The 17,569-nt window shown below is 42.7% G+C and overlaps 1 protein-coding gene across 1 annotated transcript in view; it reads right to left on the minus strand.

Annotated features, from left to right (window-relative positions):
- The window catches only part of LOC140491880 (myozenin-2), a 43,544-nt gene extending 30,756 nt beyond the window's left edge, over positions 1-12,788 (minus strand). Inside the window, exon 1 of the mRNA XM_072590310.1 lies at positions 12,641-12,788. The gene's annotated coding sequence lies outside the window, so the exon portion shown is untranslated. The remainder of the gene's footprint in view (positions 1-12,640) is intronic.
- Positions 12,789-17,569: the final 4,781 nt, after the last annotated feature.

The raw sequence follows: 17,569 nt of genomic DNA on the forward strand, positions 1-17,569 counted from the left end.
CTGACCTATCACCTTCATCCCCACCTCCATCCACCTATTGTACTCTTTGCTACCTTCCCCTCAGCCCCTCCCCGTCCCATTTATCTCTCCACTCAGAGGCTCCCTGCCTTCATTCCTGATGAAGGGCTTTTGCCCGAAACGTCGATTTTCCTGCTCCTCGGATGCTGCCTGACCTGCTGTGCTTTTCCAGCACCACTCTGATCTAGACTCTGATTTCCAGCATCTGCGGTTCTCTCTTTCGCCTCCTCCATCACTTGGTTTTGTCTAGCAGTTTCCATCAGAGGTCACTGAATAGGGATCAGCTTCTGGATTGTCCCATTTTGTCCCCTGAAATCAGGAACATTCGGGGTGTGTTTGCTGAGACTTTGCAACATAGGAGCCCATCAAGCCTGCTCTGCCATTCAATGAGATCATGGCTGTTGCAGCAGTTATACTGTGTTCCCTTCCTGTAGGCTGGATGATCATTTCAAGGACAATATTCACTCTCCAAACAAACTGACGAGACCACTTGTGTGCAATTGATTTCCTCAGGGCAGCTCATGTTTCCCACTGTAAGCAAAGTACAAAATAAGGACCAGAACGAGACCCATAAATTTACTTTGACATTGCCAGCCATTCCCATCTTTGATGTTGAAGAGGGATTAGTATTTATTTCTGTCCTTAATTTTCTTTTTGCAAATTGACTGGAAATAGGCAAGTTTCATCTTCATCCTTGTATTTTGGCCCTGCCTCTGTGTAAGCAGTTTAGACGTTGCTGTCACAGTTTCAACATTACAGGCATGACCCCACATCGAAACGTGCTTCTTTGCTTGGGAAATACTTTGTCACGGTCTGAGGAAGTATGGACAGCTTGAGAGGCTCACAATTTTAATAAAAACAGGGTTCTTCGTTTCAGACCTTGATGAGGAGATTCCTTTTAAGAATAAAAGGTTGTAAATTGAAGGCTGAGATGAGGAGCAATTTCATTTCTCAGAGGCTTGTGAGTATTTAGAACTCCTGATCACAGAGTGCTGAGGGGGGCAGAGTCCATATGTATATTTAAGACTGATCAGTCGGGAAATCAAGGAATACAGGGAAAGGGCAGGAAAGTGGCCCTAAGGAATGTCGGATCAGCCATGATCCTATTGAATGGCAGAGCAGGGGCCAAGTGGCCTACTCCAGTTCCTATTTCTCATAGTGTTATACCCTGTCGATCCCTCTATGTCAGTTGTTGGTTTCCATGAGATCATTTCTCATTCCTCAAAAGTAGGGAATACGGGCCCAATCTCTCTTTATAGGACATTCCCACCATCCTCGGAACAAGTCTGGCGAATCCTTCTTGCTCTAAGGCAATAATATTTCTTAATTAGTGAAACTGAAACTGCCCACAATACTCCTGCTGTGATCTGAATAAGCTCCTGTACGTTGTAAGTAAGATTTCACTGCTCCTATACTCAAATCCTCTTTGCCTTAAAGGCTAGCATTCTATTAGCTTTCCTAACAGCTAGCTGCAACTGCACGTTAGCTTTCACTGTCTTATTGACAATGTCATTTAGATTCCTTTGTACATTTCAACCTCCCAAGATTGAAGAAGTATTTGTCGGATTCCTCTGACCAAACTGCATAATGTCTCACTTTTACACATTATATTATGTCTGCTGTGCTCACGCTCTCTCACTCAGCGTGTACAAATCCTCCTGAAACTGTTTTACTTTTTCCTCACAACACACGTTCCAATTTAGCCTTGCGTCTTCCGCAAATTTGGAATTTTAAATATATATCACCAACAGCTGAGGCCAAGTAATGATCCCTACAGTAACTCATTAATCCCACACTGGCAACATGAGAATGATTCATTATTCCGACTTGATATTTTCTGTTGAGTAGCCAATCTTTAATCCATGCTTTGTTCAATCAGATTATTTATATCCAAATATCTACTTGTCATGTCCTTAATGATAGATTTTCTTCATTGCTGTTGTAAGGCTGATGGGGTTGTCTCTCTCTCTCTCTTTCCTCTTATTCATTCACAAGATGAGGGCACAGCTGGTTAGTCCAGGATTTATTGCCCATCCCTAATTGCCCACAGGGCAATTAAGAATCAACCACATTGCCGTGGTTCTGGAGTCACAGGTAATGCATACCAGGTAAGGATGGCAGATTTCCCTCCCTAATCGACACTGGCGAACCTAAATGGGTTTTCCTAACAATCAGCAATGGCCTTTTATTTCCAGATTTTTATTGAATTTAAATTCCACCCTCTGGCAGGATTTGAACCCAGATCCCCAGAACATTATCTGGGTCTCCGGATTAACAGACCACGAGGTCATCACCTGTTGCTCCTTTTTAAATAGTGGGGTGACATTTGCTGGCTTCCAGTCTGCAGGAACCACTCTAGAATCTTTGGAGTTTTGGAAAATTCATGGACCATTCCTACGGCTACATCCTTCAACACTTTGCTAGTGGATTAAAGAATCCCTATTTCATGATTTTTGGGTGTCCATGTGTTCAAATCGAATGTTACGATTGGAAGAGACTGTGTCATGTTCTGGGGAAGGAGCCAAGTCACCTGGGGAATTGGGTGCAGTTTTGGTCTCCTCCTTATCTGAGGAAGGATGTTCTGGCTACGGAGGGAGTTCAACAAAAGTTTCTCAGACTGATTCCTGGGATGGTGGGACTGAGGTGTGAAGAAAGACTTAACCAGATGGGATTATATTCACTGGAGTTTAGAAAAATGAAGGGAGACCTCATACACATCTATAAACATCTGACAGGTCTGGCCAGGAATGGAGGAACAATGTTCCTGATGGACAGGTCGACCAAAAATAGGAATCACAATCTAAGAATGTGGGGTAGGCCATTTAGGACTGAGATAAAGAGAAATTTATTCACCAAAAGAGTGGTGAGTCTGAGGAATTCTCTGCAATAGAAAGTGTCCAAAACATTGAATGATTTCAGGAAGGAGTTGGATATAGTTGTTAGGGCTAAAGGGATCAAAGGGTATGAGGAGAAAGAGAACAGGGGAGTGAGTTGATGATTAGCTGTGGTCATGTTGAGTAGTGGAGCAGGCTTGAAGGGCCGAATGGCCTACTACTGCTCCTAGCTTCTATGTTTAGCTGAAAACTAAAATAAATAATTGAATTCATTTGAATTTTTATAGGGCCTTTTGCAACTACAGCATTTTAGAGGAAATTAAATATCTTTGAGCTAGACACTTCAGTGATGTAGGAAATGGCACAGCGAATTGAGCAGTGTGAGAAACAGCACTGTGTTAATGAGCAGAGTCTTGAAGGATGTAGCAAGCACGTTAGTCAATGCATTTGTGACCATTTTCCAAAATTTTGAAGATTCTGGAGTGATTCCTACAGATTGGAAACGAGCAAATGTCACCTCACTATTGAAGAAACCTCACTATTGAAAGAAAAGAGTGAGTGACAGACCCATCAGCATCACATCAGCAGTGGAGAAAATGTGACAATCTATCATAAAGGGCAAGATAAGTAGACATTTGGATAAAAATAATCTGATCAGACAAAACATGGAAGTACGAATGGGCAATTGTGTTTGACAAATGTGTGATGTTTGTTGAGGATGTTAGTGATAAAGTTGATAGAGGAGAGTCGATGGATGTAGGATATTTGGATTTTCAGAAGGTCCCCACATGAAGTTGGTTAGACAAATGAAAGTACGTGATATAGGACTAGGGTGTAGGTTTGCTCACTGAGCTGTAGGTTTGATATCCAGACGTTATCCAGATTGTATGAGGGCAATCAACCCCTCAGAAAACGTACAGGAAATGACATCACTACAAACCCCAGGGACCCCATCCAGGAGAAAGATATAAATAGAAAGCAGGAGACAACAGCTTCGCTTCACTTAGAGGTCGCCACTGATGATGTTACCTAGCCAGGTAATGAAACGTCTGGATATCAAACCTACACCCTAAACCTCAACCTGAGCTACAAACCTTCACAAACCTTGTGTGATATAGGACTCTTGATATAGGAGAGGGCTTTTCTGGTACAGTGGTAGTGTCCCTACCCCTGGAGCCAGAAGGCTCACATTCTTCCTACTCCAGAGGTGTGTGATAGCAACTCTAAACAAGTTGATTAAAGAATAAAAAAAACACATATGGAGGGACAGGGCTTTTATGGCGGTGTATTATCCCCCTACCTGTGGCCAGGAGTCCCAGTGTCAAGTCCCCACTGCACCAGAGGGTGCACAATAACATCTCTGAATAGGCTAATTAAAAATATCTCAATGTAGACCCAAGGGCTCTTGTGGTATGATGGCATTGTCCCTATGGCTGAGCTAGAAGGCCTGGATCCAACCAGGCCTAGAGGTATATCTGAAAAGATCAGTTATATGATACTTTATCTGTAGGGAGAGTCTGTAACACTGGATGGGGTTAGACTGTTGGATTGAGCTGTAAGACTGAGTAGCTTAATAAACTCTACCTACTAAAGAAGGGCTTGCTTTTGTGTCTCACTGAGTGGCTTGGATCTACATGGATAGGCTGGACAGAGTTGAAAGATTGTTCCACTGGATTAAAGAGTCCAGAATTAGAGAATCTGAATTTGCCTTAGGGTGGGGACTGACCATTTCAAACAAAGACCAGGAGAAATGCCTTATCTTGGAACATTGTGAATCTTTGGAAATCTGGACCTTCGGAGGGATGTGAATGCTTGGTTACTGAGTATGTCTGATACTGAGATAGATGGAGTATTGACCACTAAGTAGAATTAAGAAATAAGAAGATTATTGCTGTAAAATAGAGTTGACATGAAAGTTCAGTAATGGTTTTATTCAATGATAGAAGAGGGTCCAGGGGCTGAATGACCTCCTCTTGTTCTTAGTCATGTTCTGGGCACCTGGGTTTAAATCCCACCATGGCAGATGGTGGATTTGAATTCAATTTCTTTTTTAAAATCTGGAATTAAGAGTCCAATGATGATCATGAACCATTGTCGATTGTTGGGAAAACCCATCTGGGTCATTAATCTGCTTTAGGGAAGGAAACTGCCATCTTTATCTGGTCTGGCGTACATGACCTTCAGCAACATGATTAACTCTTTAACTTCCTCTGGGCAATAAGGGATGGGTAATAAAATACTGGCCTAACCAGCGACGCCCTCATCTCCATGAGTGAATAATAACAATATTGGGATGAAAGCTGTCATTTATACAAATGAATATATTTTTCTTAGGGTGTTGAATTTCAAACTAGTAGCAAATGTTGATCTACTTTTGCGAAAGAGTTTAAAAATTAACTAGGTCAGTCTTTCCAGAATCATTACACTAAACCAGTAATGTGTCTCCTGGCGATTTTTACTGTGCACTTTGACATCATCAAACTGCATTATATTTAGGTAGTTTGGTCTGTTTTCGTTTACTTTTATTTCTTCTGTGTAAAAAAAAACTTCCGTTTTATTGTTAAAACCAAATCTGCAGCTTCTGATGCCAAATGATAATGTGCACGTTCACAAGCTTGCTGTGGCTTTGGATAGTGATGGTCGAGGATCGATTGTTCTTTCTGTCACACGCCTGACCCATGGCCTGGAGTGGAAGGGTTTGTAGATTGCTATTTAACCTGTTTGGCAGCACAACAAGCACTTCTTCCTCTGCCATCGATCCTGAGGTTCTGGAGTTACCAGTTCAGAGGCTTGGACACTCCCCACTGCATCACGAGCCTCCCATTCGTCATACATGACATACAACACAGAAACAGACCATTCGGTCCAACTAATCCATGCTGGTGATTCTTCCAATTTTGTTTATTAATTCATGGGATGTGGGTGTCGCTGGCTGGGCCAGCACTTATTGCCTGTCCCTAGTTGCCCCTTGAGAAGGTGGTGGTGAGCTGCCTTCTTGAATCGCTGCAGTCCACCTGATTGACCCAGCGACACTGCAGGAACAGCAATGTATTTCCAAGTCAGGATGGTGAGCGGCTTGGAAGGGAAAAGATAATGGTTTTCTGTTGCCCTTGTCTTTCTAGATGGAAGTGGTGATGTGTTTGGAAGACGCTGTATAAGATCTTTGGTGAATTTCTGCAGTGTGTCTCGTAGATAGAGAGAGTGGATGTGGTGCCAACTAAGCAGAGGCTGCTTCATCCTGGATAGTATCAAGTTTGTTGTGTTGTTGGAGCTGCACTTGTGTAGGATTACACTTTCTACCATTATCCTTCCATCCACTTACTATATCCCAGCCTTTCTGCAAATATCTCTGTTCCCTTTCCTCTCATATACTCATTTAGTTTTCCTTTCAACCCATCTGAGCTATTTGCCTTTGCATCACAAAGTTCCTCATCTCAGTCATTCCGTGAGAGAAGAGACTTGTCTTGATTTTCCCAGTTTGATTTATCAGTAACCATTTTTCAAGAATGCCCCCTAGTTTTGGATTCTTTCCTAAGTGGAGATACACTCTCTCTACGTCTGTCCAATCCATTCTGTTAACATTAAAGTCCTTTGTGAGGTCATCTCTTCTCTCAAGAGAAAAGCCCAAATGGTTTAATCTTTCCCAGTGGCTTTAATCTCTCACTTTTAGTACCATTCCTGTGAATCTTGACCTTTGCACTCTCACCATTATTACTGTGTTGTTGGGCTGTGTATGGTGTTTTCAGAGTGGCTTTACCAGGGTGCTACACAAGTTTAGCATCACCCCATTACTTATATATCCTATCAAAGTAAACCTCAGGGCATTGTTAACTTTTGTAATTCCTTTGCTGACCTCTGGTTCCTCTACATCTCTCTAATGCCCTGATTTTAATTGCTCTTCCATCGGTTGCTATGTCATCAGCTGCCCAGGCCCTAAGCACCCTCCCTAAGCATCCTGTTTGCTTCTGTCCTCCTTTAGGATTCTTTGCAAAAATTACTTCCTTTATGAAACATGTGCTCCCGTATCCTAACATCTTCTGATGTCACTCAGTGTTAAATCTTGGCTGATCATTCTGAGGAGACACCTCGGGACATTACAAGTCCTGCACAAATGCAAGTGTTTGTTGTCCCATTCTCCTGCATTACCTGTTTAGAAGTTAATGGGGAGTCCAAAGATTTGAGGTGCATTGCTCCTCAAGATGCTCTAAGGCTGTAAGACACCTTGAGAAGGTGGGACGGGGTATATTTGAAGAAACAAGGGAGGGACCTGACAAATACAAGCTGGTAATGGCAATTTGAGCATGGAACTCTTCGAGGGTGGACTGTTGGGGAGTGCTGCTGAATAGAGAGACTAGGGGTGCAGGTACACAGTTCATTGAAAGTGGAGTCACAGGTTGACAGGGTGGTGAAGAAGGCATTTGGCATGCTTGCCTTCATTGGTCAGAGCATTGAGAACAGGAATTCGGATGTCATGTTACAGCTGTACAAGAGATTGGTAAGGCCGCATTTGGAGTACTGCATACAATTCTGGTCGCCCTGCTATAGGAAGGATGTTGTTAAATTGGAAAGAGTGTAAAAAAAATTTACAAAAATGTTAACAAGATTGGAAGGTTTGAGTTAAAAGGATAAACTGGTCAGACTGGGACTCTTTTTTTTGTCTTGGGGATTAGAAGGCTGTGAGGTGACCTTGTAGAGGGGCATGCATAGGGTAAACAGCCAAAGTCTTTCTCCAAGGGCATGGGAGTCACAAACTAGAGGGCATAGGTTTAAGGTGAGAGGGGAAAGATTTAAAAGGGTCCTAAGGGCAACTATTTCACACAGAGAGTGGTGCGTGTATGGAATGAGCTGCCAGAGGAAGTGGTGAAGGCTGGTACAATTGCAACATTTAAAATACGTTCGGACATGTACATAAATAGGAAAGGTTTAGAGGGATGTAAACCAAACGCAGGCAACTGAGACTAGTTTAGTTTAGGAAACCTGGTCAGCCTGAATGAGATGGGCTGAAGGGTCTGTTTCTGTGATATGACTCTAAAAGTCGATCTTCATTCTGCTTTTATTTAACAAAAGAGAAATTGTGTGAGGCTGTTCAGCATTGAACCCTACCCCTCCTGATATTTCACCGTTCACTCTCCCATGCCACTGTGTCCATATTACATTATGAGATTGCACTTAGTGACATATATAGCAAAGCCATTTGTTGAAAAATGATTCTCGGTATGTGAATGTTGGTGTTCATAGCCCAAGTTTTAATTGCCCTTGAGATCCTCACTCAGCCACTGCAGAGGACAGTTACAATTAGTGAGAGGCAAAATGGCTTTATGCTTGGCAAATTGTGTCTCACTAACTTGATTGAGTTTTTGAAGAAATGGTGAAGTAGATTGATAAAGGCAGAGTGGTGGACGTTGTCTAAATGAACTTCAGTAAGGCATTCAACAAGGTTCTGCATGGTAGTGGTGAGTAAGGTTATATCACATGGAATACAGGGAGGGCTAGCCATTTGGATACAAAATTGGTTTGAAGGTAGAAGACAGAAGGTGGTGGTGCAGGGTTGTTTTTGGACTGGAGGCCTGTGACCAGTGGTGTACCATAATGATTAGTGCTGGGTCTACTGCTTTTTGTCATTTATATAAATGATTTAGATGTGAATATAGGAGGTTTGGTTAGTAAATTTGCAGATGACACCAAAATTAGTCGTGGAGTGGACAGTGAAGAATGTTATCTTAGAGTATAAAGGGACCTTAATCAAATGGGGCCAATGGACCGAGGAGTGGCATATGGAGTTTAATCTAGATAAAGGTGTGGTGTTGCATTTTGGAAAGGCAAATCAGGGCAGGACTTATACACTTAATGGTAGGGCCCTGGGGAGTGTTGCCAAGCAAAGGGATGTGGGGGGTGGAGGGTGGGGGGGAAGGAGCATTGTTCCTTGAATTACAGGTCGACAGGGTGGTGAAGAAGGTACTTGGTATGCTTGTCTTCATTGATCAGAACATCGAGTATACAAGTTGAAATGTCATGTTGCAGCTGTACAGGACATTGGTGAGACCACTTTTAGAATACTGCTTCCAATTCTGGTCTCCCTGCTACAGTCAGTTCTGCCATAATATGATAGTTCCAATATCGTGCAGTCCAGTGTTGTAAGAAAATTATGTAATAGCATCACCATTTAAATTAATGGGGCCAGAATCACATAATAACTAATACACGCTCTAAAGCTTCGCGCTTTAGAAACAGTGTCCCCAATTTGTCAATCACGTTGTAGGGAATTTGTGTTAACGAAGCAGAATGTTATAGCAGAATGACCTGTATATGAAAGATGTTGTTAAACCTGAAAGGTTTCAAAAAAAGTTCTACAAGGATGTTGCCAGGGTTGGAGGGTTTGAGCTGCAGGGAGAGACTGAATAGGCTGGGGCTGTTCTCCCTGGAGCGTCAGGGGCTGAGGGGTATGGGTAGGGTGAATAGTCAAGGTCTTTTTCCAAGGGTAGGGGAGTTTAAAACTAGAGGGCATAGCTTTAAGGTGAGAGCGGAAAGATTTAAAAGAGACCTAAGGAGCAGCTTTTTCACACAGTGGGTCGTACGTGCATGGAATGAGCTGCCAGAGGAAGTGGTGGAGGCTGGTACAATTACAACATTTAAAAGGCATCTGGATGGGTATATGAATAGGAAGAGTTTAGAGGGATGTGGCCAAATACTGGCAAAAGATAATAGATCAATTTAGGATATCTGGTTGGCATGGACAAGTTGGATTGAAGGGTCTGCTTCCATGTTGTATAACACTTTGATTATAATCAAAATTTGGACAAGATGAACCAGCTGACCACAGCACCATGATGCAGAAGGCCATTCAAGACAGAAGAGCAAAAAGACAAGTAGTTTTTCCAGGTGATTCTATAATTAGGGGGACAGATAGTATTCTATGCAAATCGGATTGGGAGTCTCGCATGGTGTGTTGCCTGCCCGGTGCTACAGTGCAGGACATCTTGAAAGTACAGGACTGGCATGAAAGGATATTGGAGCAGGAGGGGGGGAATCCAGGTGTTGTGGTCCACACTAGGCCTAACAACATAGGCAAGGCTAGGAAGGAGGACCTGTTTTGGGACTATCAAGCACTAGGAAGGAAATTGAAGTACAGGTCCTCGAGGGTCATAATCTCTGGATTCCTGCCCAAGCCACGTGCAAATTGGTATAGGGATAAGAAAGGCTGAGGATCCTGGGATTGTATTCATTAGAGTTGAAAAGGCTTTAGAAGGTTAAGGGGAGATCTGATAGAAACTTACAAGATAATGCATGGCTTAGAAAGGGTGAATGCTGGGAAGTTGTTTCCGTTAGGCAGGGAGACTAGGACCCATGGGCACAGCCTTAGAATTAGAGGGGGTCAATTTAGAACAGAAATGAGGAGACATTTCTTCAGCCAGAGAGTGGTGGGCCTGTGGAATTCATTGCCACAGAGTGCAGTGGAGGTTGGGACGTTAAATGTGTTCAAGGCAGAGATTGATAAATTTGTGATCTCACAAGGAATTAAGGGATACAGGGAGAGTGTGGGTAAGTGGAGTTGAAATGCTCACCAGCCATAATTAAATGGCAGAGTGGACTTGATGGGCCAAATGGCCTTACTTCCACTTCTATGTCTTATGGTCATATGATCCAAACCACCTTAGTGTGGGTCTGGAGTCATGTTTAGGGCCAGACTGAGTAAGGAAAGTGCCTTAAATCCAATTGCTTCACATTCACTTTTTAAACATTTCTAGATTTTTGTAAATAGAATTTGGATTTGCAAAGTGCAATTTGCAGACTGGACCTCAGGCTTCCTGCAAGATTAAAGAAACAAAATATTTACCAAGCTCCTTTCAGCACTCAGGTCCCTGGGCACTGTGGCTAATTCTGTTTTTTACTTTGTTCATCGGATGAGTACGTCACGGGTGAAATTACTCTGGCGAATCAGCTCAGTCGCTTTATGGCTGGTGAGTGATGACAACAGCATGGGTTCAATTCCCACTTGAGCTGAAGGACTCTCCTTCTCAATCTCTCCCCCCTCCTGAGGCTTGATGACCCTCAGGTTAAACCACCACCAGCTAGTCATCTCTCTCTTTGGACTATGACCTGGTGTTGTATGATTTTTAACTTTATAAAAGAATGGCCTATGGTCTTCTTAGAGCATGGCAAAATGAATGGGGTTTGGTGAATTCAGTTAGTTAGACCAGTAGGTTTGCAATACAGAGTGACACAAACAGCATGGGTTCAATTCCCAGCTGAGGTTACCGTGATCGACCCACCTTCTCAACCTCTCTCCTTGGCTGAGGTGTGGTGACCACCACCAGTTGTCCCTCTCTCTGGTAGAACGATGGTGACTGTATTGTTACCCAGGTGATCGTGGTAGTGGGTTGCCTTCTTGAAACGCTGCAGGCCCCTGTTGGGTGTGGAGATACCTCATGCATTGTGGAAGGAATTTGAGCCAAGGCTTTTTGAAGGTACTGTCAGTTTTGTAAGGCAGGAAAACTGGCAGCCAATTCTGTGCACAACAGGCTCCTGCAGTGTAACAATGATCAGATGTTCTGTTATTTTGTGATGCTGACTGATGGATAAATGCCATTGGGATACTGGGGAAACAACCCCTGCTATCCTCTGTAATAATGAGCACAGGTTCTTTCAAAGCCAGCTGAGAGGTTTGAACAGGCAACTCAGATGGTGCATGACGTACCCTCAGGTGTGATTGCCTGGACTTTGTACTCAAAGGTCTAGAGTGGGACTTGGATGTAGAAGCTGGTGTAAAAAAAGCAAAGTTGCCCATAATCCTAGCAAACCAACAGCTGTTCTCTTATTAGAGAAAGACAGAGAGACAGAGAGAGAGAGAGAGAGAGAGAACTCGTGGTGAGTTTAACCTGAGGGTCACCATGCATCAGATGAGGGGAGGTTGAGAAGGCAGAACCTTCATGTTTGGCATGCGGTGAATGACAACCTTATGGAAAGCTGTGATGTGGAGGTGCCATTGTTGGACTAGGGTGAATGAGATCACAGTCACATAACACCAGATTATCGTCCAACACGTTTATTTGAAACCACAAGCTTTCGAAGCGCTGCCCCTTTGTCAGGTGAAAGTTCAGTGCTGTGAAACTTGTGATTTGCAAATAAACATGTTGGACTATAACCTGGTGTTGTGTGACTTCCAACATTATGAAATATAGAAAAGAGGAGCAGGGGGAGGCCATTCAGTCCTTCAATGCTGCTGCACCATTCAATATGATTATAACTGATCATCCAACTCAGTCCCCTGTTCCTGCTTCGGTTTTCAATCCCTTTAGCCATGAGGACGATATCTAACTGTTTCTTGAAATCATTTGATGTTTTGGCTTTGACCACTTTCAGTGGCAGAGAATTCCATGGGCCTGATTGATAGGGTCAGTTGTTCTAATGAGATCGTGGTGTTACATACATTCGAACAGTGACCACCACCAAATACTTCATTGTCGGTAAAACATTCTGGGATATTCTGAGGTCACTGTAAAAATCTAAGTCTTTTTAAAAACTCACCACAACTATCTATCAACAAGGAATCTGCGCAGTGGATCAGTGACTAAAATTAAGTAATGCAAACGTTACTTAACCTGAGATATAATTATTGCCTGCTATGGACAAAGGTTTGCTGACTGTCTTTCCAAGACTTTTACCACTTTTTCCCCCTCTTCATGTGTTCCCATGACGTGTCTCTATTTTATATTCTGTGTCTTATAACCTGCTGGTCAAAAGGGTTAGAAGCACAACAGATTAACGCTTAAAGTAGCAAGATTTCCTACCTGAGTTGGTTGCCTTTGCAGACTGAATTTTAAATACCACCGTTGTCTTTCAGTGAAAGTTACTTGCAGTGACTCCAACACTGACTGTGAAGTGTCTGTGTGTGTGTGGGGTGGGGTTGGGGGTTTGTGTCCTGATACTTTCTCACAGATTCCTCCCACCTCCCCCCCCCCCCCCCCACCCCCCCTCCTCCTCCCCCCTCCCCAGAGCTGTGGGTTCTAAGTGCTTGTCTGCCCTATATCATCAATTTATATTTAGCGGAAGGCGTCTTGTCCATCTCTTGCCTATGATGTATTTGAACAGCTGTCTTGCCACATAGTGATGGAGAATATCACCCTGTTCATTAAAGAAGGCTCAACACTGGCTGTTAGAGTGGTGGCAAAGACGATAGCCTTGGATAAAGTTATGGTGAAAGAAAAGCAAGAGAACATAGGGACATTTTGTAAACAGTGGGCATCAATGTTATTACAGTCATTGAGCCAGACAGCATGAAAATAGACCCTTCGGTCCAACCAATCCATGCCGACCATAATCCAAAACTAAACTAGTCTCACCTGTCTGCATTTGGCCCGTATCCCTCCAACCTTTCCTGTTCATGAACTTATCCAAATATCTTTTAAACATTGTAACTGTACCTTCAACCATCATTTCCTCTGGCAGTTCATTCCACACATAGAATATCCTTTATCGTCAGTACTCTCTATGTAAAAAAGTTGCCTATCATGTCCTTTTGAAATCCTTCTCCTCTTGCCTTACAAAATATGTCTCCAAGTTTTGAACTCCCCCCACCTGAAGGAAAAGACCTTTGCTATTCACCTTATTTATTCCCCTCGTGACATTATAAACCTCTAAAGGTCATCCCTCAATCTCCTCCACTCCAGTGAGAAACATCCCAGCCTTTCCAGGCTATGATTTGGAGATGCCGGTGTTGGACTGGGGTATACAAAGTTAAAAATCACAACATCAGGTTATAGTCCAACAGGTTTAATTGGAAGCACTAGCTTTCGGAGCACCGCTCCTTCATCAGGTGATTGTGGAGGACACAATTGTAAGGCCAACATATTGTCTATCTAACATCAGTTGTTACAGCTAACCTGAGAATGCAACTTTTAAAAAAAGGTTTTGTGACTTACACATGAAAGAAGTGAAACTATCATGGTATTTGAACAGATGACTCAACAGACAATCAAGGTTTTTTTCAATGTATAGTCTCAGTTACATCACACTGTAAATTTTTGCTATAAATTCTGTGCCTTACAATTGCGTACTCCACAATCACCTGATGAAAGAACGGCACTCCGAAAGCTAGTGCTTCCAATTAAATCTGTTGGACTATAACCTGGTGTTGTGTGATTTTTAAACTTTCTCCAGGCTATGTCATTGTTAACTTCCAAATTGCATTCACGTATCACATGGGGACACATCCATAATTTTAGTCACAATCTCTGACACAACTAAAGACTCACAAAGCATCCCAAAACACTCAGCTACCTCCTAAAATTACCTGTCGTCTGTTCTTATCTATATGAACCATCAATTTTCCACTTCTTATTAGATTGTTATTCAGGTTGCATTTCAAGGAGTTCCTTACAATAGGATTACACTGTATTATAGAACAGGAACAGGCCATTTGTCCTGATTGCTCTATACCAATAATCAAATTCCAAATGAACCTTCTCCCTTCCCTCTTTATCTAACCCCAATGAGAAGGTGCTTCTCATCCTTGCTAAGGAGAAAAGAATTGCATTTACTTTGTACAAACGCAGATGTCCTGAAGGGCTTCAGAGTCAACAAAACTGGTTTTGGAATGCAGTCACTGTTTCTCAATTTATAAATTTGTTTTCACAATTACTGACTTATTGGTTAGAAATAACAATGTACAGCAAGTGGAAATGGAAAATAAATTGACTTTCTAAAGGCTTGAGTTTTTTTTTCACTGCAGAGATGAAATAGCAACTCCTTTTCTAGAGATTGGAAAGCTTGAATTTCACATTCAGCTACCTGGGAGCCAATTACATAGCCATTAGTAGGCAGAAGTCCTTTGTCATTGACAACTGGTCACCAACCTATAGACCAATCAGCTTCTATTATTCATTCACTGGATGAAAACGTCACTGGCTAGGCTGGCAGTTATTGTCCAGCCCAGATGGTAGTTAAGAGTCAACAACATTGCTGTGGATTTGGAGTCACATGTAGGCCAGACCAGGTAAAGATGGCAGTTTCCTTCCCTAAAGAACATTAATGAAGCACATGGGTTTTTCCAAGACTCTTAATTCCAGGCGTTTTACAAAAGAACTCAAGTTTAGCCATCTGCCATGGCAGGAATTTGAACCTGGATCCCCAGAGCATTATTTGGGCTTCAGGATTAATATTCTAGTGATAATACCACTAGGCCTTCCCTAAATAGTGTTGCTGGCCACATTGCCCTTTGTACAGTCCTCTGGCTCCAGCTGCTCTGTGAGTAGACTTTCCCACTGCTTGAAGAAATATGTGTAAAAACACCTTACAATGAATGTTTTTTAGATTAGATTAGATTCCCTACAGTGTGGAAACAGGACCTTCAGCCCAACCAGTCCACACCAACCCTCCGAAGAGTAACCCACCCAGACCTATTTCCCTCTGACTAACGCACCTAACACTATGGGCAATTTAGCATGGCCAATTCACCTGACCTGCACATCTTTGGACTGTGGAGCACCCAGAGAAACACAGGCACAGGGAGAATGTGCAAACTCCACACAGTCACCCGAGGCTGGAATCGAACCTGGGACCCTGATGTTGTGAGGCAGCAGTGCTAACCACTGAGCCACTTTGGTAGCTTGCTTTCAAAAATTCCCCTCCATAATCTTAGTTTTTGAGAGTCCTTTCCCCATTTTACTCCACAAACTACAGAACAAAACATAGTCTTTACAGACAACATTTACTACCCATCCCTAATTGACCCTTGAGAAAGTAGTCATGAACTGGCTTCAATAACGTGAAGCTGGAAAAGCACAGCAGGTATGACAGCATCCAAGGGGCAGGAATGTGTATTTTGGGCTGAAACCCTTCGTCCTGATGAAGGGTTTTGGCCTGTTCCTTGGATGCTGTCTGACCTCCTGTGCTCTTCCAGTTTCACATCTATTGATTCTGGCTTCCAGCATCATCAGTCCTTACCATCTCCAAGTCATGAGCTGACTTCTTGAACGACTGCAGTCAAGGTGCTGTAGATAGACAAAGACATGAAAGAAGGATTTTGACCCAGTGACAGTGGAGGAATGGTGAGTGACTTGAAAGTGAATTTGCATGCGGTGGTGTTTCCATGTTCTGCTTATTCCCTTGTCCTTCTCGATAGAAGTGGTCATAGGTTTGTAAGGATCTTCGGTGAATTTCTGCATATATCTTGTTGTTAGTACAACCTGCTGCTATTGAGCATCGAGAGTGGAATGGCTGAATGTTTGTGGATGTGGTGCATATCAAGTGGGCTGCTTTGTCCTGTATGGTGTCAAGTTCTTGACTGTTGTTGGAGCTATACTCATCCAGGCAATTGGGCAGTATTCCATCGTACCACTGACTTGTGCCTTGTAGACGGTGGACAGGCTTTGGGGAGCCAGGAAGGGAGTTACTCGTTGCAGTGTTCCTCGTCTGACCTACTAGTGCAGCCACTGTATTAATATGGCTAGTTCAGTTCAGTTTCTGGTGAATGGTAATTGCATGATTTTGATGATTTAGCATTTGGTGACGGTAATTCTGTTGGACGTAAAGTGGCAATGGTTAGCTATCCTCTTGATGGACATGGTGTTTCTTGGTGTTTGTGTGGTACAAATGTTGCTTAGTACTTATCAGATTCAAACACATCCATTCACTTTATTACAGTCACCTTTTAAAACAGCATTTCACCCAATCATGTATCTTAAGCTATCCAGATAAACATGGGATAAGTTTATGATAGCCTTATTTAAATTCACGAACTCTAGGCTCTCTATCCTTTATCTGCTATGTTCCAATGAAGCTCAATGCGAGCTTGAAGAACAGTCTCCTTCTTTGATTGGGTACATTAGAACCTTCTAAACATAGAAAATAGGAGGAGGAGTTGGAGTAGGCTATTCTAACTCTTTCAACCTGCTCCACCATTCAATATGACCATGGCTGATCATACAACTCAGTCCACCGTTCCTGTTTTCTCCTGATATCCTTTGATCCCTTTAGCCTTAAGAACTATATCTAAGTTCAATATTTTGGCCTCAACTCCTTCTACAGGCTCATAACTCTGAGTGAATAAATTTCTCCTCATCTCAGTCCTTAAACACCTACTCCATGTCCTTAGATATTTCAGATCGAAACCTTTGTGTCTCCTTCTTTGCACAGCAAGTGCCGAGAAAAGTTTTGTAGAGGAACATCTATTATCTGGCATTTGATTAACCGAATTTCAGATCATCTGAACAAGATCGTGAGGTCCCAATGCTTGGCTAACTATGTTATCCAGCAATTGATTAACCGAGCGAAATACTCCCCGCCTGTGTCCTCTGGATAATTGAGTTTCCTCTATATTCCCATTTATCCCGACACTAAACAAGTTTTTTTATAGATAGATTTATTTAGAATGTACGGCGTAGAAACAAATCATTTGGCCCAAACACACAGTATTTATGTCTAGCCATCTTTCCTTGGCTTGCTCTGTTAATATAACCTTCTGTATATTTCTCTTATAGGATTAACTAGGTGGAGCTCTTGTGAAACAAATGGTAGTGCCACTGAGTCAGGAACTCTAGGGTCTAGAATTGGAAGGTCGGTCAGAATGTGGCCAATTGAGTGAATATCAATCTTTCCAACCCACCAGCGGAGGGAATGTAGAAGTGACAGATCTCTGGGTCAGTCAGAACCTCATGTCTACTGCAAGGGAACAGCTTTTCCATACTAAAAAGGGTTTGCTGTTAATTGCACTATGACAA

This window comes from Chiloscyllium punctatum, chromosome 20 (genome assembly GCF_047496795.1).
Source record: "Chiloscyllium punctatum isolate Juve2018m chromosome 20, sChiPun1.3, whole genome shotgun sequence".
Lineage (NCBI taxonomy): Eukaryota > Metazoa > Chordata > Chondrichthyes > Orectolobiformes > Hemiscylliidae > Chiloscyllium > Chiloscyllium punctatum.